Source organism: Apis laboriosa, unplaced genomic scaffold (assembly GCF_014066325.1).
Source record: "Apis laboriosa isolate Shangri-la unplaced genomic scaffold, ASM1406632v1 scaffold4_cov146, whole genome shotgun sequence".
Lineage (NCBI taxonomy): Eukaryota > Metazoa > Arthropoda > Insecta > Hymenoptera > Apidae > Apis > Apis laboriosa.
The window spans coordinates 1,324,533-1,347,662 of NW_025223501.1; the positions used below are offsets into that span (position 1 = coordinate 1,324,533).

The 23,130-nt window shown below is 33.7% G+C and overlaps 1 protein-coding gene across 1 annotated transcript in view; it reads left to right on the forward strand.

The window, feature by feature from the left end:
• LOC122717278 (acetylcholinesterase-like) overlaps nt 1–23,130 on the forward strand; it is a 123,024-nt gene that overhangs the window by 71,859 nt on the left and 28,035 nt on the right. The gene's annotated exons all lie outside the window — the stretch shown is intronic.

The following is a 23,130-nucleotide window of genomic DNA, read 5'->3' on the forward strand; positions in this document are numbered from 1 at the left end:
CGAATCACGATATTACAATTTTGATCATTTTTTTCTTTAACAAATTTTCTCAACCGTAAAAACACACTTGCTGAATCAAAATCATAATCCAAGAAACGTAGCAATTCATACTCGATATTTTTTTCTTGAAATTTTTCTAAAACATTTCTCAACGAATTCGCACAAATGATCGAAAAGAAAATTTTCCACGAGCCAAATAATAACACGATTAATGGAATATCTTCACAAAATTTCGCCGATGATCATCCATGGAAAGATCGATCTATGTTGCCTTATGTCTAAGGTTCGATCATTGTTGCCCTTTTATTATTAAATTACACCCACTTTACTCCAGTGTTGTAGGTCGATCTTAAGAAAGGGTTGCGACGTATCGACATATTCGGTTCACGTATATCGCCTCGAGACACATCCATAGCTGGATGAGTAACATAAGAGACGCGGGTTGCAGTAGTAACGGAGCGCGCAAGTCAGACGCTTTGTAGCTAGGATAAGTGGTAATGGAAGTCAGGAGTCGGACGCAAGGGTTTAAGTATTCTGGTCACGTGGTTACGTCATAGAAGCTCTTCAATCCTCGGATAAGAATTTATCCGTCCTTCCTTTTCTCTATTGTTAATTACGAAAATTAATCTTGGTTTTAATTTTTCGTTTATAATCTTTCTTCTTTACGTTCTTCGAGTTATTATCTCTGATGGAATTGAGGTATTGCTTTCCCATATCGAGATGGTTCGACGTCGATGAAATCAATTTTAATTTTAATCAGATTCTGTCTAACACAAATTCAAAGTTCTTGTAACCTGATTTTCGTATACCATTTTTCTTTGCTTTGTTCTCTAGAATTCATCCTCCAAAAATACAAATCATTACCTTATATAATAAAAATACATTGAGAACCACACATAAATTTAATTTTTTTTATACTAACTTCAAAAATTCACTTCAAAAATACATTGCTTTACGTAACACATAAACTTAAACTTTCTCATAACTAAGCCTCGACCGAAATTTCCTCTGCTTTCTCCTCCAAAAATACTCCACAAATCATTCCCTTTATATATAACAAAAATACATTGAGAATCACTGCTTGCTTTCCGACGCCCAAACTCAAAGTTTCAACTCTCTCGAAATCCATTATCCTATTATATATGACAAAAAAGAGTATTGAGAACCGCTGCTCTAACCGTTTCTTCAATCTGAAATATCAAGAACGAGTAACAATGAACATGGGGGATGAGAAAGATCGGGAAAGACTGGTCGAGTGTAAATACGATGCAATCTCGCGTGGAAGTTGGGATGAAAGTCACCCTCCCTCCGTCGTTCCGCCGCGTTAATATCAGGGCGGAAATGGTGGCCGCCAAAGGCTGTGGAAAACTTCCGTGGAGCGGAGGTGGTTACGATGGAGGTGGTGCAGTGCAGGTGTACGCGCACCTCTTCCCCTCCTCCCCCCTCCCCTCTTTGGGTCGAACCCAATGTTTCAAAGTGGCCCACCACCCACCAACCCCCTCTTTCAAACTCTCGTGAAAACGACGTTTTTCCAACGAAATTTTTCCCGCGCTCTAGTACCTTCCTACGTCATCCTCCTCCTTCGAGGAACACCGTTGGAAAAATTGAACGATTTTTTGAAATTTCGAAACACACTTCGGGGAGTCCCTTAACTTCGACTCCGAGGGAAAAATCTTTTCTCCTATGCAATTTTGAGTTTTCACGAATATTCTACTCCCTCGTGCGAGGAATACTCTTTGAGCGCGATGATAAAACAGATTCGCAGATCTTGGGAATTACGGGGGTAACGCGTTTTTTAAGGTTAAAGCCGGAGAGATTTAAAGGGTTTTTCGAAGGTGGTGGTTGTCGTACGTAGATCTATATGATTGGAGATTTTTAATTATTTTAAGCAATTTGATACGAGGATTTTGAAATAAAAGGATGTTCTATCTATGTTTTTTTTTTTTTTTTTTTTTTNTTTTTTTTTTTGATTCTTTGATTTAATAAAATGAAGTCGATTCGTGATTCTTTTCTATATTGATTTATTTAGGAGAAAATCGTTTCGATCTTTTTTTTTTCGATATTAAATTGAAAAGTGTATAATAAATAATTTCTTTTTTTTTTTATAAAGAAAAGTAATTTTATTTACGGATTCTTTAGAGAATTTTCTTTCTCCTACCAGGAGTTCTTCTAGGATTAATAAAACGTCGAGATTTTATTACGAGTGTTTCGCGGAACCGTGAACCCTTGGGAAATTTAGAAACATTAATACGCAATCGTACATCAGTTTGACCAAAGCATCGTAAATATTGGTTATCTGTCACGGATTGTCTGATATATTTCAATTATTAACAACCATCTGAATAATTCCATCGCTCCTCCCTTCTCCCTCCCGATTGATTGATCCTCGAAAACTTAGAATAAATATCGGAATAAAATTTAGCTACGAATTAATCCTAGGATTCTACGAAAGTAGAAAAGTAGAAAGACAAATCGATGATTGAAGAAAATTGAATCGAAGTTCTTGTTGCGAAATGAATATCTATTAAAATCTATTCTAAATTTATGAAATATTTCTCACACACCCTGTACAAGATCACCATTCAACCCCGTCGCAATCTTCCATTAAAAACCACGACGATTACGACGACGAAAAATTTATTTTTTCTTTTTTTTCTTTTTTTGCTCTCGTTTAAGGGATAAAAAAAACACCATCCTTTCCTATGATCTACATTCTTTGTCTCACATTCTTACTCACCCCGTTGAATTTACATTCGAACACGCTTTCTCTCCTCCACCCTTGCAATGAAGTAACCCTCGAAATAGACCCTCAATTTCGCCTTTCTCGCCAATTTTCACCGCCTCGATGGAAAGAAAGAAGAGGGAAGAAAAAGAAAGGGAAAGTGTCGAAGAAAATAGGGGATGCTCGAGGATGATCCCGAGGGTACCTCGATGCGGAAGTTTTTTCCACCCTCTTTGGAAAGACAAACAGCAGCGCGGCTGCGGCGAGAAACGAGCGAAGAGAAAAGAGGGTTGGTCCGCCTATTCCACGGCGGATGACGTGAACGTGGCGCGTCACGACCGATTTTCACGACATACGCGATAAAAGGGAGCAAGGAATCTTTCCCAAGGTGTATATTTTTTTCGCTTGATGAAACTTCGTGCTTCCTCTCGCCTCGGGGAGATTTCTCGACCCTCGCGAAGATTTCTCCTTACTTTATCGAAGAAATTTATGAAAGAAACATCTGGATTCCTTTTTCTTTCGCGGATATCACGAGGTGCCCTTTTTCTCTTCTAATTGTAATTTTTTGTGTTTATCGAAAAATCAATACTCAGAGGGGAGTCTCTTCCCTTGACTCTCGACGCCGCTTTGAACGTGTCAGTCGAGTGTTTCATTGTGTGTGTGTGTGTGCACGGTCAATGTCACGCTTCCTGAAAATCATCCCCTTGTTTTGCTCCGACGTACGCACGACTGCTAATTACTTTCCCGTCGCTAATATGCCGCGGGCGTCAAAGCGACTTTGTCAAGGATCGGAGACACCGTAAAACCTCTGGTCTCTCTGGTCCATCCATTTAATTAAGCAAGTACCTGCGCACCATGTGGAGGGTGGACAGGGAGGGTGGTGGTGGTGGTGGTTGATGCGGGATGCAGGCTGGAAAATTGTAAGTGGAAGGGGTGTAATCGTTGCAAATTTCAATTTTTTTGGAAGGGAAAACAAAAGAGGAGAAAAGATGAATTTAGCTTGTGTTAATGTCGTTTTTTGGAAGGACGTATCTTTGAGGAAGAACGAGATTATCTGGAAAATTGAAATTGGAGAAGGTTTTTCTTCTTTTGAAGATTCAATTTTTTTGGAAATAAAAGGAGAAATAGATGAATTTTAAACGTTGCTTTTAAAAATTGAAAAATATTTGAAAGATATTTTTTGAAAGGAGGAAGATGTTGGAATTTCGATTTTTTTTTTTCTTCTTTTTTAGAAAAGAAAAAAAAAGAAGTGTGTGCACTTTTACGGTTTAAACGTTGGTTGGAGGAAGAAGAAGTATCCTTGGAGAAGGGATTGCTTCGAGGTGGAAGAGTCGAGGGACAAGCTTTTAAGCTTTTCTAAGAACGTGTCATTTCTTTTTTCTTTCTTTTTTTCTTTTTTTTTTTTTTTTCTTTGCCCCTTCTTCTCGACGTTGATGAATAACTCTTGCTACTTTCTTGATGCCAAGAAGATGTTTAATTCAGGCTGGATTAAGAATATTCGTTGACTTTCCCTCAATTTCCTTCTCATCTTTCACAAAAATAAAGTTGCCTTTTCGGGGATATAAGTTTCTGAAAATACTGAATACGACCTTCAGAAAGATATTTCTAGATTTTCCCACCAAATACACGAGTATTTTTTTCGTGTTTGTATATTTTATCAACGATATAAACGAAATAACGACATAAACAAAACACGCTCTCTTCATGCAAATTTCATACACCATTCGTGATTACCGTGTTTTCACAAACAAATTTAATCATATTCTGAGAATAAAAATTCTGATTTCGACGATATTCGCAAACCGAACGAGAAACAACAACAATCTCAGATACGAATTGCGTAAATAATTCCTTCCTAACCTCAAAAATAATTTATTCGTCGATGAATAATTTCGATTCGTCGAAAAACCGTATAAAGGAAAACGAAAGCAACATTTTTTTAGATAAAAATCTATATATCTATATACTTGGAAACATCTTCATACATTTTCCTGTTTCTAACAGAATCTTGGTCGATCGATAGCCGATCATGCATACGCAAATGTTTACCTTCGTCGTTTGACAAATACAGGGAACCACGTTACCGACGTAGTCGGGGAAAATCGGATGCGCGTAGATACATATGTATACGAAACTTTCCCAGGCGTGTGCACAACCTCTTTTCGAGACATGAATATTCCGATCATTAATTTCTTAAAATCTGATTGAATGGATCCGACAATCTCTCTCTCTCTCTCTCTCTCTCTCTCTGCAGTTTCTCGCAGAAATATCGATCGAAGGGTGGAAAGACAACGAGAGAAATGAAGAGATAATGGGGATTGAATGTGGAAAAAAAGGAATGGAGAGAAAAAAAAAAAGAAGGCACGAAAGACGTCATTGCAATATCGATTGAAAAGATACAGGATATTTTTGCCCGACCTCTATCCATGATTTTTTTTTTTTTTTTTTTTTTTTTTTTTTTTTCGAAGACTGGAAAATATTCCGAAACGGACGAGCACTCGTGGCATCCGGAATAAAAAGCTACGATCCTTTCATCGAAGCTTTCGTTATTCCGTGATACATCCACCGGAACTCCTCCTCTCCAGGATCTCTGTGTGAAAAATGGATGTCGAATTTGCAACTAGGTGTACACACAACTTTTCGAAAATATAATATTTGATAAAAATCGATGTATGGAGAGAGAGATATGGATGTATTGGAATATTCTTTGTATAGCAAAGTTATTTGGATTTGTAGAGTCAATGTGAAGAATATTAGATATTCTTTGGATTTGGTTTAGGCTTTGTTCTCGAGTCTGTGGTAGATTCGAGTCAAGTTTGAAAATGTAATATTTCATGGAAATGGAAAATTGATGTGTTGAAATATTCTTTGTGAGGATATTAAATTTATTTGGATTCGCAGAGTCAATATGAAGAATATTGGATTTGTTTTAGATTTTGTGTGAGATGGTGTATTTGAGTTGAGTTTGAAAATGAAAAGTTGATGTCTGGAGAAATGTATAGGAATATTTTTTTTCTTTTTTTTTTATGAAAGTAAAATAATTAAAATTTTATAGAGTGCTTCTTTTTTGGAGATAATATTAAATATTTATATTTCATGTAAGTCTAGAATAGATTTGCCCTAAGTCTATATTAATTATTTAGAAAAAGTATTCCAATATTCCTTTTCATAATGCAATTCAAATTTATACAATTACACATCAGGAATTTTAGATTCTAGATACGTATTCAAATCTCATCTAAGGTAGAATAGATATGAGTTAGATTCTGATTTTAATCTATGATAGATTTCTAAAGTTAGATCTAATTTAGATTCAGGTTAAGTTCGATTTTGATCTATAGTAGATTCAGTTTAGATCTTGTCTTGAACCTGATCTATCGTCTACATTAAATTTGAATTAGATCTCGAAACTCGATCTTAACGTAAATTAGAATTACGTTGACTTTAATGTAAATCTACGTTCAAGTTCAAGTTCTTAGTCCAGGTCAAGGTTCTCTCGAGTCTGAATTTTAATATTAACCCTTTGCTCTCCGGCACCACTAAGATTGTTGAAACAATATTTATTTACGTTTGATTCTTTTAAAACATCCCTTCATAAATAGGTTCCTAAGCTCTTTACGTAATCTTATCTTAATTATCTTATGGTAATCTTATGAGACCACCGAATGGGTCTGAATCTGAGGTTGCTTGTTCGATCGAACGAAACTGCAAAGGGTTAATTCTTACCCCTCGTATCTAGTTTAAACCTGTCTATTCAATTTTCTCCTGTCTCCAATACCAGATCCAAGCACTCTACAAAATTCCACATGATTTATACTGTATTACTTTCGTTTCACGTGCTGAAAATTCAAACAACCCAAGACTGGAGCGACATACTCGAAAGCACGTTGCACTCTTTGCGATGAGCCAGTTTCTTTTTTTTCTCTTTTCCTTTCTTCTTTTGCCAAGAAGAAATCTTGAAGAGAGAAAGGGAGAGGTATTATTTCCACAGGTGGCCGCGTATAGATGGCAAAGGCCGGGGCTGGACGGATAAAAGGGAGCGGCGAAAATTGATTTCCGACAAGGTGGCCGCATTTACATAGACCGTCCCTCTCCCTCGTTCGCCCCGCCCCTCCATCGCGGAACGAGCCCCTGTGCATTCGTCTCGGCGCACGATTTACATTCCCCCGGGCTCTGACTTTTGTCAGAGTCACTTTCACGAGCCGGTACGCCGAAAATATTTCGCCAATATTTCAAAACCCAAATTTTCCTTCCTTTCCCCCCTCCCCCCTCTTTCCTTTCCAGATATTTATGTAACGGAGAGAAAAGAGAAAAAGGAAAGTCGAATCAAAAGTTGATTATTGGAAATTTGAATGAAATTCGATTTGTTATCGAGTTGGATTTTGGACTCGGAAGGAACCGTGTCGTTTTTTTTTTTTTTTTTTTTTGTTCTCTTGATATCTAATTTTAAAGTTAATCTTATTTTATTATATTTATATTTATATTTATATTAAAAAAAAATTTATATTTATATTTATATTTTTATTTTTATTTATATTAAAGTTGAGTTATATTTGCGTCAATTAGAATGATGAGATTATTTTGCACAGTTTTAGATTCGATTATTGTTGTAGATTAATTAATTAATGGATAGATTAATGGTAAAAAGTCAAAGGACATTTTTCACATTTTTGTGTATAATTCGTATTTTTCGAGTCTTTCAAATTTTTAGCTTTAGCATAAAGTATTAAATGAATACATAAACGAAAAAAAAAAAAGGAAAAAATGAATTATTTTCGTACTTGAATTTCACTTCGAAATTAATTTTTTCTTTAAATTAAAGTAATTTCAAATTGAAGAACTTTTTCCTGCAAAATCTTCGATCGATGAAACTCGATGATATTTTATTTTACCAGATCTCAAATCTAATTCTTTCAAATAAAATAGGAATTTCAACTTCTGGCTCGAATTCTGGACGATTTGTACGATAAAACAACGTACTTATGAAAGAAAGATGGAAAGGAGACGCGAAATAGGTGAATAATTAAAAAGAAGCGATAATGGAACGCGATTCATTCCCTCCCTTTCTTTTGTTCTCTTGATCGAAAGATGTGGTGCAACCTCCTCTGAAAATCTTCATCTCGAACTCGTAAGAGTCGTTTCGAACTTCCCTTCGAATCTTTCCATTCAATTTCCCCTTCCACTTTTCTCCCGAGCGAGGAAGAAGATGTCTGGAAATTTCAAGAGTGGAGAAACGATAATTTTAAGAAGTCGAAGTTTTTTTAGGATAAAGTGATCGAGTTGAAAGGATTATTAGAATGTTAAAATTTTTCTTACATTGATTATTGATTATTGATCGGTTTGCGAATTAATAATAGTTCTATGATATTAAATTATTATGAAGAGAATTTTTTGAGAATTTTTTTTTTTTTAAAAATTAAAAAAGATTGCAGAGATTGATTTCTTTTCTTATTCGTAAAGAATAAAAAAAATGATTGTATTTATTTTTAATTAGATTATGTACAATATAGGATCTGTAAATAAAAGTTTGAGCACAGATCCAAAAGTATGGAATAATATTACAATATTTTTTACTTTCTACATATATCCAAGTATATTTCTACATATATCCAAGTATATTTAAGTATTAAAGATCGATAGTTTTAATGATTAATTAAAATCTTTAAACACTTAAAACTCTGCAATTCACGAGGGATATTTAAAATTATTATTTCGTTTCTGTAAAAGAATTTAAAAAGAAAAAAAAAGAATTCATCATCGTTATACGCATCTTTAACCTCTTCCAGTATAGGGATATCAAAGGCATCGTTACAATACTTTCAAAGAGGAGCGGATCATCATCAAGCGAAATAAAATATCGCATCGACGCTTCAGAATTTCTCCTCTTCGAAAGAATCTGTAACGAAGAATTCTTCTTCCAGGAATTTTAATCTTTTCCTACTTCTTTTTAAAGAAAGGATTTTAAGAATTTTAAAGGAAGATTATAAGATCAATTTTAATATCTCATAAAAATTATAATATTTCGCGCGGAAATAAATATTAATTAATGTGCAAATAAAATTCTTTCCCCCCTCCTCTTTTTTCCAAATTCAATATTTCGAATACTTTCATCTAAACTTATTATTATCATTATTATTTAAACTATAAATATAATTCTCTCTTTTGAAAAAAACTTTCATTTGGAACACGTAACAACGAGCATATATAACAATGTCGTGATATTAAGAACCGGAAGGAGTATGCACCTGGTGGAGGAAAGTGATTCGTCGAACGACACTCCGCTTCCGGTTACCCTCCCTGCATGATGGCGCCGCCATGCTCTCGAGATTAATAGTTAATAATTTCCCCCCTGGCGGGCGGACGATAAATTTCAAACGAAACCACGCCAGCCTACCTTCTGCATTTAATTATCGCCGCCTCCCCATCCGCGTTGGACGAAACTTCGTATAATCCACGATTATGCCCCGTTTAAAAACTTCTTTAATCGGAAACAAGACGCGATGTTTTATCGTTTTGATAAAAATTCCCGAGGAATGGAAAGGTCTCTCCTCTTGATTTTCGATCGTTTTCGAGGACGATGGAATTTTTCTTTTCTCTTTTAACTCGATGTCTCTTCCAATTGGAAAGATTCGAAAATTGGAAGCAGAGAGAGAGAGAGAGAGAGAGAGAGAGAGAGATTTGAAGGATACTGTTTCGTTTCATTTTTCAGGTAGGTATACGATGTTTATTATTTCGAGATTAGGGAAATGGAAAGAATGTTGTTGTTTTTTTTTTTGTATTCATGATTTTCTTTCGTGAATGTAAGAAGAGTCGAAATTGAGAATTGCGTTGGTTCATTCGAGGGGAATAGAATTTTCTTCTTTTTGAATTTGATCTTTTTTGAATTAAGATTTGCGAGGAATTGGAATTGGAGATTAAGGAAGATGGAATTTATTTCTTTTTCAAATTTAATAATCCTCCCTTGAATTTCTCTGAAAATTGAATTTCGATTTTATTTTTCACGCCCGAGCCTTATTTTGAATTATAGATCGAAAGCGATAAAATTCCTCGAGAACATGAATTTCTTCTTTCCTCCTCTGAATTTAGATTCAGAAAATTGAATCTTCTATCAGCGTGACTTCATTTTTCAAAGTCCTATTCAATTATATGGATTAAAAACTGATTAAAGTAACAAAGAAATCGTATTAATAAAAAAATTAATAAAAAATTTTTAAAGAAAAATGAAATTCCACCTGGAGATCTCCTTTTCTTTAAACTTTCTAATCCTAAATTAAGATTTAGATATAGTCACATTAATAAATCCATTAATAATCAATTCAAAATAATAAGACTTCGTGTTAATAAAAAATTTTTAAAAAAAAATAAAATTCCACCTGAAGATCTCGTCTTCTTTAAGCTTTTTAATTAATCCTAAATTAATCCTAAATTAAGATCCTCAAACACTACACCTGGAGTCATCGACCACGGCCATAAGGAATCCACTCAATGTGCACCAACAATCAACCCAACCATCCTCCCGACCACCACCTGTCCAAACTCACTCACACGATCTCTCACAATAACCAGCAGCCAAACTTCATCCTAAACCTCCTCCTAACTAATTCCCTATCGATGTCTCTTCTAATCCCTTCCATCGTCCACCCTAATCCTATCCAACCCTCGAATAACTGCTCATTTCGTTGAATTAAACCCGTGAAACCTGCCTCGTGTCCTCCACCTAGCAGCCATTGATCCTCCGCCCAGTTTCGTCCTTGGCCAGAGCGTGACGTCAGAACAAATTATTTAATCCGCGAGAAAACGCGAGGAGCCGCCACTCGTCGAAAAATGAAGGGAGGGGGAGGAGAGGAGAAGAGGGGCAGAGAGTTGATCGATCGAGGGAGGGGGAGGCTGGTGGTATTCGACGTGTTCGCGTACCTCCACGGTTTTAGGGTTAATTATAAATGTGGCACGTGGCCTTATCTTGGCCAGCCAGAGCCTGATCGAAGCCTGTCGTGTTCGAACCAGCCCCCAGTTGTTCCGCATGCTAATGACGCACGTGTTGCGTCTGCTTGTGATAATGCTTTCGATAATGTGGATAATGGAGACGTATATATATATATGTATTGGAAGGCGAAAGTTTGGAAAAGAGGATGTCGAGAGAGATTTCATTTAGTTGGGAAATAGCGTTGTATCATTCTGCTGGATGAAATGTGAGTAAGAAAAAATTATTCTTGAGGGCAATTTTTACTTTTAAGTATATTTGAAATATTTGTTCTCTAAGAGTAAAATTGTTAAGAGTTGAATGGAAATTATAAGTGAAGATTCTATCTGAGAGATGATTAATCTCTTCTTGGCTTTTGTTTCAAATGTATTTGAATTCCAAGTGAATCTATCTGAGAAATTAAAACTGTTTAATTGATCTCGAGAATAATTTTTTTTTTTTTTTTATTAATGAATACTGAGTTGAGTCGACTCTCAATGCAAAGTCTATTATTAAGTTTTAAATGTATTCGAATTATGGTTCCCTATCTCGCGAAGAGTGAAATTCTGGAGAATATTTTTAATGGACAGTACATTGAATAATAAAAATTATTATTTAGATAATCACTTTCTCGGGAGCATTTCTTTTATATTTCAAATGTACGTATCCATCTGGGAGTAAAATTATTCTCGAGAATAATTTTTATTTGCCAATGGTTACCGCTTCGAAATGAATGAAAATTCTTTCGAGTTTTATCGTAAAAATATATTTGAACGTTAAATCGTGCGAATTGCTTTTAAAAATTCAATGTATTTTTCTTTTTTTTTTTTTTCTGAAAAAAAATCTAGGACACGGCAAATTTTTGCACATGAATTACTACTTGTCAAATTTCATTCCTGCGAGCTGTCGATATTGAATTTTCTTCGACATATTTATCTAAATCGTATTTAAAGAAACAAAGTATATTTCGTTCTTGGGATCGGCTGGATCCCCAATCACGGCAAGCTTCGTGATTGGGAAAATTGGATTTTTGTGGAGGAAGGTGGATAGTATTGCGTTTTGTTTCTGCATTTGTTTCAAAGCCACAAAGCCAACAGATCCATTGGCCATGCTTTTTTTCTTTTTTAAAAGGGATCACGATTCTTTTGAGGATTTAAAATCAATTTCAAATTTCCCGCCATACCCATCGACTTTTTGTACATTTATCACAACTATAAAATATTACTTTCAGAGAACAATTTTCTGTACGATTTCTACAATAATTTTCATAATTATGTCGAGAAAGTGTGTGTGTGTATATTAATAACTCGTTAACCTAGATTCAAATCTCGTTTAATTCAGCTAATTCAAATTAAAGAACACGAAAAAACGAGTCGAAATGGAATGGAAAAATCGAAACGATTCTCCTCCAATTTTGGAAGTCTCTTGAGGATCGTCAATGTTAACCCCCTTCCTCTTCCCCCATTTTAAAATCGTTTCGAAAGTTTCGGGGAAAATTCGTATTTACTGGGCTGCAATTAAACGCCTCTTCAATTAGTGAATTCTTCACGCCAGATGGCGTAGGAGTACGCATATATTCTGAATTTCTACACGTGTAAAATCCATCCCCCAACTAACCATTTGTAACATTTAACAATATTCTGTTTACAATTTTTTATTTCTCTCTCTCGTTTTCAATTTGTATATTGATAAATTCTGAGAAGAAAGGAATTTTCAACGCGTGATACAAAAATGAAAATAATCAGGAAGATATCATTAAAAATCTGATATTTGATGTTTATATCCTCGAGTCAAGATTTTTGACACTTTCCTTTTACATCTTCTAGTTTTGTTAAAATTTTTCTTTCCACCACTTGAATCGATTATTTTTTGGATTCAATCGAAGAAACTCGTTACACTTCTAATTTCTCGACCGATATTAACGGTCTCTAGTTATCGAGCCAGTAAATCAGTCGTCGCAGTTACGCGGTTACCTCGATAAGTGGCAAACCCCTTGAACGTACCCCAATCTACCACTACTCTCTTAACTTGATCGCGTTTCGTCTCTTCCAAGAACCAATTCCTACTTCTCCAAACTTGGCGAGCTTCTTAATAGTGGCTGGTCGTGGGATTATTCGAACGAAAGGGTTGAAAACGAGACATTTCAATTGGACGAGGTAATCACGATATTGATTCTCTTAGCTGTTGTCGTTTCACGTTTCATTCGTAAATTATCCGCAAACTCGAATTAAATTATTATTACGAGAAATATTTGGTTAATGGAGCAATGGTTTTTGTCCATTCTATATAAGGGGAATATAAGGAAATGCGAAAAAATAATCCTTATTCGTTGGATCGTTCGTAAATTGTTAAAAATAAAATAGTACGATGTAAGTAATAAATCGTAATAATGTGAACATGTCGGATCTAAATCATGCGGAATAATCATAGGGAAAATTGATAGTCGTTGTAGATCAATTGAGTTAATATATGTATATATATAGTTAGCAATAACGTGAAATCATGGATCTATTTGTGTGCCAGAAATGTTAATAGTTAATAGTCAATGATATGATTGGTAAATGAGGTAAAAAATTATAAACTGCTACTGTACAGATTACTATAATGTGAACTATAATCGATACTCGTTATTAGAGGAAGAGCTAAAATGTAGTAATGTGGATTTATTTATGAAATCTAATTATGTGTCTATAGTCGATAGTCATATAGATAATTGGAATAATGTAGATTCATTTCATGGAATGTAGTTTTAGTATCAGAAATTAGTTGCAATAATATGGACTGCTAATTGTAGAATTTAGCTTCTAATTCTATATCAGAAACATCAATAGTTATAAAATTTGGATTTATAAGATCTATCTGCTAGAAAGATTAACCTAATTAGTTTAGTGTTTTTGCATTAATTATTTAATTATTTAATTTGTTGCTATGCAAACTTGCAATAATATGGATTTGATAAGATCCAATTATGGGATTGGGAACAATAATGGAAAGAAGGAATAACTTAACTTGTTGTTAGTTGATTAATCTCATAATCATCTTGTGTCATCTTTATTATGTCTCATTTGAAACAATATCAATTGATTTCAATTAAATATCATGAATTATTGATTCAACAACCTTCTTTGTGATATTGTTCAAGAATTATCCAAACATTTATACTGTCTTCCTTCCTCTCAATAGTCCATTGTTCGTCATCCTTCAGAATTCAATGAATAATAAAAAATGATATAATAAAAAAGAAATTGTAAAATATGAATATTCCAAGAGTTATTATTCTCATTTCACGAGAAACAATAATTATATCGCTTCATTTACATCTTTGACCTGAATTTCTTAATTAAAAACAATATTAATAATCCTAAATAAGAATCATAAATTTCTCCAACGATTCAGCATTCTCTTATAATTAAATTAATCTAAATACATCTACAATACAATCTTTCTCCTTTCATAAATATATCCTATTCTTCACAAGCATCACCTTTCAAAATTCCCTGGAAAATATAATAAAAAAAAAAAAAAAAAAATCCAAGATATATATAATCTTCTCATAGAAGAATAATTATTCTCAATTCAAAAAACAATCCCTTAAAAGGATATTATTACATCTTCAATCTAAATCCCCTAATAATTAAAACCACTAATTAATCATTCCAAAAAAGAAGACTTACAAAATTCTACCATACATCTTCCTCCACAAATACATCCTATTGTTCACCCTTTTGCATCAGAACCTTTTCAGAAACTGACTGAAGAATGTAATAACAAAGAACAAAATAATAAAAAAAAAATAAAAAATACAAACGTCCCATCGAAGAGTGATTATTCTCGTTCCAAAGAAGGTATACCGTGACCCATATTTTAAGGAAATGGATACACCAAACAGGGTGGAAAAGAGAAGCTGCCCTCTTCCCCCGCTGTCTTTCTTGTCCAACCAGGTCGAACGAACAGCTTTCTCTTTTTTTTTTTTTTTTTCCCTCCCCGCATCGAGGAGATCTCGTTCCAAAACGAAGGCGAGAAAAAGAAGAAGAAAAAGAAGAAGAAGATTATTTAAACAAAAGTCCCCTCTGAGGACTGAAGGGGTGTGCATTGTCGCCGATTCAATTCGAGCCTCACCTTTGTTTCCGGGAAATATCACGGAGCACACTACCCACCCATCCCATGGCTATGAGGTGGGTGGACCAACACGCCCTATTCTCGGCCGGAAAGGGGTGTCTCTCCTCCTTTTGTTTCACGGTCCGCTCGTTTCCTGGCGAAACGAAACGAAACGAAACGAAACACCGTCTACGTGACGGAAAATAATCCTGGTTAGAGATTCTGTGCAATGGACTTCGACACCTCCCCCTCCTCCTCCTCCTTCGAGTAAGCAACGTCTTTGTAAGTAAGTTCGACGTATCGACGTGCAGTTTGGAAGTTTTATTTCTATGTCTTTCGATTTTCTTGTCCGCGCTCCTCTAAGTAAATAAGACAAAAGGGTATGTTATATCGTGAGAGCGTGTAATTAAATTATCGAACAATTTCTCGACATCATTTTCTTTTATCTTTCACTTCTGTTGACAAGTTTTTGTCGATCGGTTTTTGTAGAGATTTTTTACAAGCTTCGTGTACGAGTGATAATATTATCTTGTAAGAAGAGGTATTGTATGTTTATATTGTGAGAGGTACAGGAAAAGAGATAGTGGATATTGGTGAATATTTTATTTTATTTTAATCGTTGAATGAATTATATTTTGTCGATTTTTTGAAAAATTTTTTTCTTTTTTTGATCGAAAGAATTTAGAAGTTTTAAAAATGATAAGACTACTTCTCAGATATATGGATCTTTTGTTACTGTTGATTTTGTGTATTTGAAGTGTAAAACAAAAACAAAACAAAAATATGGAAAGAAAATATCGATCCAATTTTTGGTTTAGTTAATAAGTTGAAAATCCAGAGACTACGAAAAAATATATTTTCCTTTGTGAAAAATATAATACAATAGTAAAATGCGCACATATATCACATTTATGAGACACAAAGGTATGAAAAATGTAATCCTTCATTCATCCCCTATCCCCAAAAGAAAGATACTACGACGATACGATGTTCCATTATCGTGAATCATCCTGTATAATAACAAATAAAGAATGAAAAATAAAAGTTCTTTATTCATCGAATTGATTTCAAATTTTCTTGAAATAATTACATATGTCTACATTTATGCATATTTTTAAAAAATGTATAAATATATCTGCGATACTCTTTTTTTTTTTTTTTTTTTTTTTTTTTTNTTTTTTTTTTTTTTTTTTTTTTTTTTTACAAAACAACGATTGTCGATCCGCTGTTTAAAGCAGCACGGTGGGTTTTTCCTCGAACGCGTATTCCAGCCATTATCTGGCTCTGGTTCGTACCTCAGGGACGCGGGAAAAAAGGTTGATACGGGTGCAACGTAGAGTTAAGTTTAATTACAAGGGTGTTAATTTCACGGGCACACCTTGTGGCCGCCAATAGCAGAATTATCACCGAGGGCGATCAACTTCGATTCCATACCCGCAAAAACACTCCTTTCCGTCTACTGGATGTCCAGAAAGTAGGAATCAAATATGTTTCGCGCGTAGATGCAATGCCGATAGTGGATCAAAATGTGTGTGTACGTGTGTGTATCTTATTGCGTGAAAAGTTGGAACCGAATATTTTTTTTGTATTTATAGAGGAAAAAAATATGAGAGTTATAGAGGATTGAATATTGAGTGTCGATGATTATTCTTTTTTTTTTTTTTGTATTTATTATATAAAAAAGATCAAATATCTTTTTTATATTTTATAGATAGAAAAAGGAGATTCGAGATTAATAGGGGGTCAAAATGCGTATGTATATGCATTTATTGGGTGTCCAAATATTTTTCAAAGATTAATAATATGAATATATTAATAAAAATATGGATATGAATATTGATGATATTACTTGTGAGATTAGTTTTATAGGTTAGGTTAAGTTAGTTTTTAGCGAGAGAAGGATATGATCCGTGGAAATTTGAATTTAGTTTGAAATTCTATATTGAGTTCCTAGCTCTTTGAATTATCTACATGAGTCGTGGTCCATGGAGAAACAGGGAATTTCACGTGCAATTTATATACAAACAATAATAATAATAATAATAATAATAATATTAAATTGCAGAGTGTTATTTATCAACGATGTTAAATTATAAACAAAATTTGCAAATTGGATTTACCCGGAGTTGCTGAATTTCGTGCAGTTCTCTATTATACTCACCCAGGGGACACAGGGGACAAGTTTTAGGTTATGTTTGAATCGAAATTTTAACAACGATATTAATTAAATTTAAACTCGGAACAAAGAAAATTTATTCCCTTCTGATAAATTTGAATATAGAATACACACAACAATTTAAGTTTAATCAACAATTTTCAATCTTCAAAATCTGATATCGTGATTAATGATTACGTAGATTGATCTCGTAATTTTTAAGTTAAGTTACTTAACTCTAAATTATAATTTAATATTACTTGTACCAAAATTACATACTCTTCGTCCAAATTCATGTATCATTAATTCGTTCGATGATACCATTAAAAAATTAACTTATTTTACGCTTTAACCTTAATCTTGCTATTTTTAATTTTCATATTCTCAATAAAAAAAAAAAGAAAGCAAGGAAAGAAAAAATTTTTGAGACACTGGGTATATACGTGGAAACAGATTCCCGATACAGAAGGGAGCTTTCTTGCCTATCCGCTTCGAAAAGTTATCGTGAACTTTTAATAGCCAATTCCGATCTTTCGTTGATATTCGCGCGAGAATCCCTTTCCTTCTTCCTTCCTTCCTTCCTTCCTTGTTGTAACGCAAACGGTTCGAGCATGCGCACTGGCCAACCGAAACTGTGGTTAAACCAAATCGAACGAGAATTCGCGATATTCTCTCGTATTTCCAAGAATAATACACTAATACATATATAGCTATATATTTTCTTTGACCGTATCTGATGTTACAATGAGTTTATGCAAATCAATCTTTGGATTACCTTTCCTCCTTTGATGTCTGTTCGATCTATATCGAACGCATCTATGCGCGAATTCTTTCTCCAGATTCCAGAGCGAATATATCGAGCCAACAATTCTCGTGAAACGAATGAAATCGAGATATCATATGGAATAGAGAATATAACAGTGCAGTGTACAATTCACTCTGTATAAACTTCGATTGAGTAACGTTGGGAATAAATACAAAGGAAGAGTTTGTAAATCTAATTGACATAGTGAATCGAAAATAGTATGAAATGAATCAGTTCTGTTTTTCAATCTTTTTTTTTTTCGATGCAATATTGATGTATGCAATGCTTTCTTGTCTTCTTTCTTTATATTCGTTTGTAACTATCTACATCATAACCTCACTTTTCGTCACTATTAAGATATTGTATATTTGGCACTAGAATATACACATTCTCGAAGGAAACTTTCAAAGTTAATTTCAGGATCAATCGTATCTAGGAAACCGTGGCTGGTCAATCGAATTAAAATGGAAAACACGACAGCGAAATATTTCTATCGGCTCGTTTCATTTCGCGACACGTTGCTTCGATTATCGTCGAGCAACGATGGCCGCCTGAGCCCCTCGTATGTATCGTGTTTCGGTAATTAGCGACATCTGTCGTAAATCGGATCCAATTACGAATGAACCGCGTATAGAGTGAACAGTTAAATCGGGAGTAAATTTTCGACTGATTATTCGCGAAATTGGTGAAGCGATACTTTCCCGAATCGAGAAACAATTATCTATTCATGATACGTATTTTTCTCGTAAAATTCCTCTACGATCCGTTTAATTTTACCTTATTTTGCGCCGAGATTTACGAACTTACGAACTATCTTCCGATGCTATAATTTAAAGAATCGTTTTAGAAAAATTCTTTTTTTCCTTTGACTTTCTTAAATTATTGAGATTATTCGGATTAAAATAACGAAAATTGAATTAATAACTGTTGAATGCAAGAAAGACTTCAGTGACAATCATCAGTTTTCTATATTTTTAGAAAAATAAATGTTGTCCAATATTGACTTAATAAAAAAATGTTGTAACTTTATCAATTTTGAATAATGAAATTTCAAAAACAGAGTACACAATAGTATAGAAAAAACAAACGTGGAAATTTAATTAAATATTTCAAAAAAAAGATCTAAGAACTTGCAATATTTCTTGAAGATTTGATATAATTATAAATAGATTATTTCCAATATATTACTAGTAACTTTCTAACAGGTGAAAATAATTTCCACCGGAAAGTCACTAGCTCGCTAGAAAAATCATGAAACAACAAAGAATGGGATTGAAAATAAATTATTCGTCGATCGAACAAACTTTATACGTTAAAACATAATTCCATGCTCGATAAAGGAAACCTGTTTTTTTTTCTTTTTTTACCTCCACGTACACGACGTCCACGTTGGAAGTAAAAAAAAAAAGGAGTTTTTTTCTTTTTTCTTTCTTCTTCTTCTTTTTTTTTTTTTTTTTTTATTGGTCGATTTAGCACGGTGAACGAGTATGCAAATTCGTTGGGCGACACATTCCAGAGTGCCTCGAGGTAGGCAGCCAGAAAGGCGGAATGCTTCCGCGGGGAGTTAAGTCGATAAGCCAACCGCGTGGTTGAATTTAAGCCGTGGCTCACGATGCTTAAGAACCTGGCTCAACACATGAAAATTGCCTGTCACGTGTAATTATAGACCCGATTGGGAATCAGATTAAGCCCGCGGTGTGATCAAGAAACCGGGTCACGCGGCCCTACCGAATAAACTTTCCCTAATATCACCGTGAAATTAGTGACGTCAATATCCGCGTCGAACGGATAAGTTACCGCGTTGGAGTCGATCATCGGTGTGGATGATGTGATGCAAATTTTTCAGAGAAAAATGGAGAAGTTTTTTTTTTTTTTCTCCTTTTCCATTCATTCGGTTTAAGTTCCACGATTTTTGTAATTAGATTCGTAGTTTTAATATTATGCAATGCAATTTTCGAAAATTTGAGTGAGTTTGAAATAATGTATTCGAATTCGTTACGATACGAATTTTTCTCTCCTTTACGTTTTTTTAAAATTTAAGTTTTTTAATTTGTTTTAAATGGATTCGATTTTTTTCTTTTCTTTTTTTTTGGAATTTATAATTTTTTAAAAAAAAGAGAAAAAGAGAGAGCTTTCAGTTCGTTCCCAGTTTGTTAATTGGAATTAAATGTGAATTATGTACTTTACATAAAATAGAATAAATATTTCGTGTCCTTGTATCTTCGAAAAACTGTTATAAATTTGACTGCTACTAAATGCTTTTGAAAGGCTCTTTTAACGTACAACAATTTGGGCAAAATTAAAAATTTAAAAATTCATAAAAATTCTTCTTATTCTGATAGCATAGAAAATTCTCGTTATATAGATTATTTATGTAGATTAATTTTGTCTAATATTCATATACGAAGATTATTAATTGTTGTAAGCTTTAAATTATTAATAACAGTAAATTTGGTAGATAAGGTATGAAATGTATAAGTATTTACTGCGGATAATAAACTGATGATGAAATATCCATAATAAAAACAAAAAAGATGAAATCAATTATAGCATAATAGATACGGATTAATTTCTCACCCGGTGGGCCTAGGTTCAATTCCAAATTAAAAGTCCCTGGATTTTTTCTTCGATTTTTCTTTGGATATTTTCGAATATAATCCCAACAATCATATTTCGACAAAAAAAAATTCCTAAAAATATATTTCAAAAAAAAAATTTGGAATATTTAAAAAATATTTCAATCGTCAATTAAAAAAAAAACATATAATATAAACAATAGGCGAAAAAGAGAAAAATTAAAATCATATTAAAATAATCGATAAAAGAAAAAAGAAAAAATGTTTTCCATGGAAACAAAAGAGAAAATCAAATTATCAGAAAAGAGTCCATAATAAAAACTTGGAAAAAAGAGAACCAAAAAAAAAAAAAATGTTCAAAGTACCACTTATAAAATAAAAACGAAAAATTACCACGAAAAAGTAATAAAAAAGTAGTTGATAAAGTCAAAAAAAAAGAAAAAAAAAATCCTTACCAAAATTGAGAGAGAAGGAAAAAAAGAAAGAAAAAAAAGTCCTCGAATATTCAAGCACTCGGCGTGTAAAACAGGATAAAAGGAGCGATAATATTACCATTTAAAAGAGCTATGCCAAGAATTGGAAATCATTGAAACAATGTCCCATTTGCTCCAAGTGTTTTCCAACGTTTCCTGTGCAAATTCCAACGGCAACTGAGATGCCATTAAGAAGATCGTCGGAACAGTATTAACAGTCGGAGAAAAAGACAAGAAAGAGAGAAAGAGGAGAATTATCGCAAACGATCGCGTTTCCTTTCACGGATAGTGGAAAGTGTATCGTGTATCGTGTCTCGAAACAAAACGTGTACCCGATTCCCTCGGATTATATCCGCATTTTGTCGAATGAATGGAAACAGAGAGAGATAGAAGAGAAGTATCGCGATCAGTTGCTTTCGGACATTCGAGATCAAAGTCGGCTAGATAATTAAACACGGCTCGAATCAGGAAATTAAACGACTTCTGCCAACGGCGGTCGCCCGTTAAAAAATTCAACGATCGAATTATTTCCAATTAATCCGACTGGGGCTGTCTTCAAAGCGCTCTCGTCTCCGCCGGATCGAATAAACTGTCCGTGCGTTTAAAATGCAACGCCATTAACGAGAGCATGCAATGAATCGCTCGAAATTAAGAATTCCTTTAATCACGCCGGGCGCAGCGATCTTTAACAAAAATTAATTTTATCCCCCATTTTTATAACGATTTAAAATTCCAATACGTCGTGCAGACGTTCGGCGATATTAATGATCGTCAAAGAGAGAAAAGATACATATCTGATCCATTCTTTATCATGAATTCTGGATTTTTAACTATGGATATTGTATTTTTCGTGTTATATTTTGCATATATTTTTTGCGTAAATGATGCAGATAATACAGAGTGTTTCGTCTCATTTTGGAATAAAAAATAGGAAAAAATATTTCGCATAAAAGTTGAACTAAATGTTAAAGAGATGTCTATTGTTTTATATTATCGTTATTAATTTTTTCGTGAGTGTGTGTAAAAGTCATAAAAATAAAAGTTTTGTTTTGTTTTTTTTTAATGGAATATTATACATTTTTTAAAATATATTATATTAAATACATATTATTTACGGATCGATGCAGCTCGACAAATTCTCCGTAAAAAAAAAAAAAAAAAAAAAGATATTAACTCGTATATGCTTAAATGAATATAATATCAAACATTTCAAACCTGTCAAAATCAGATGAGACACCCTATATTTATTACAGTACAAAGTGAGATATCATTGAATAGCGTGCAATGAACAGATATTCTGTAATTAAAAGTCACAACCAATTTGAAACATAAATATTGGAACACGTATAAAGAGAGACGTATAATAACGTAATAATTCAGACAATCGCGTAATATAAAAGCAAAAATTTAAACGAATCCATCTCACGTATTTCACGTATAATCTGACCGTGAAAATTAATATCAATTTACGCGAGAAATACTATTACTATAAAATTTCTTACATAACAACAATTACGATCAATCAAAAATCTACACAAAAAATATAATGAAATTAACGATATTTCTCAAATATTCAATATATCCATACAGTTATAATAAAATTTGTTCATATCGCTTGTTTGTTCGAGCTCGGTCGATACCCTTCGCTACCGTGAATAATTCGATAACGAAAGTTTTTGCAAAGGAAAATTCTGCTTGAAATTACCCCAGGAATCTCCGATTTAACCGTATATGATGTTTCCACATTTTTTACACATCCTGTAATATACAAACTTTAATATCTAGAACCCCCTTCTTCTCATTAACAATTGTAACGCTTATTGTCGAGGCAATCTCGAGACATGGTAGTCTCTCTCTCTCTCTCTCTCTCTCTCTCTTTCCATTAATTTTCACGAGCATTCGTCCGGTCATTTCGATTTGTCACGACCTTTTACCGAACGACATCACAGCCTACTTCTGCCCACTCGTCCCCACGCTTGTCAGCCATCTCACCGACACGCATATCGCTCGTTATTCCGTCATACATTCCGTCTCTCGCTACTCAACGCCAACACAACAACGACGACGACGACGACGACGACGACGACGACGATGACGACGTTGCTCTTCAAGATCTCGATAAACGATATTATCCTTTAAATCATGCCACCCTACGTCCGTCGAGATATTTATTTAAACGTCAACAACTTTTTTTTTTCAATAGGAACATTCCACTCAAGCTTTCAACTTTGGTATTTGATATAGAAGAGGGGAGAGGGATAAACGGTTTTCGACGGCATAATCAATTCTCGCTCGCGATATATGGAAAATTTCTTCTTTTTTTTTTTTTTTTTTCGGTTGA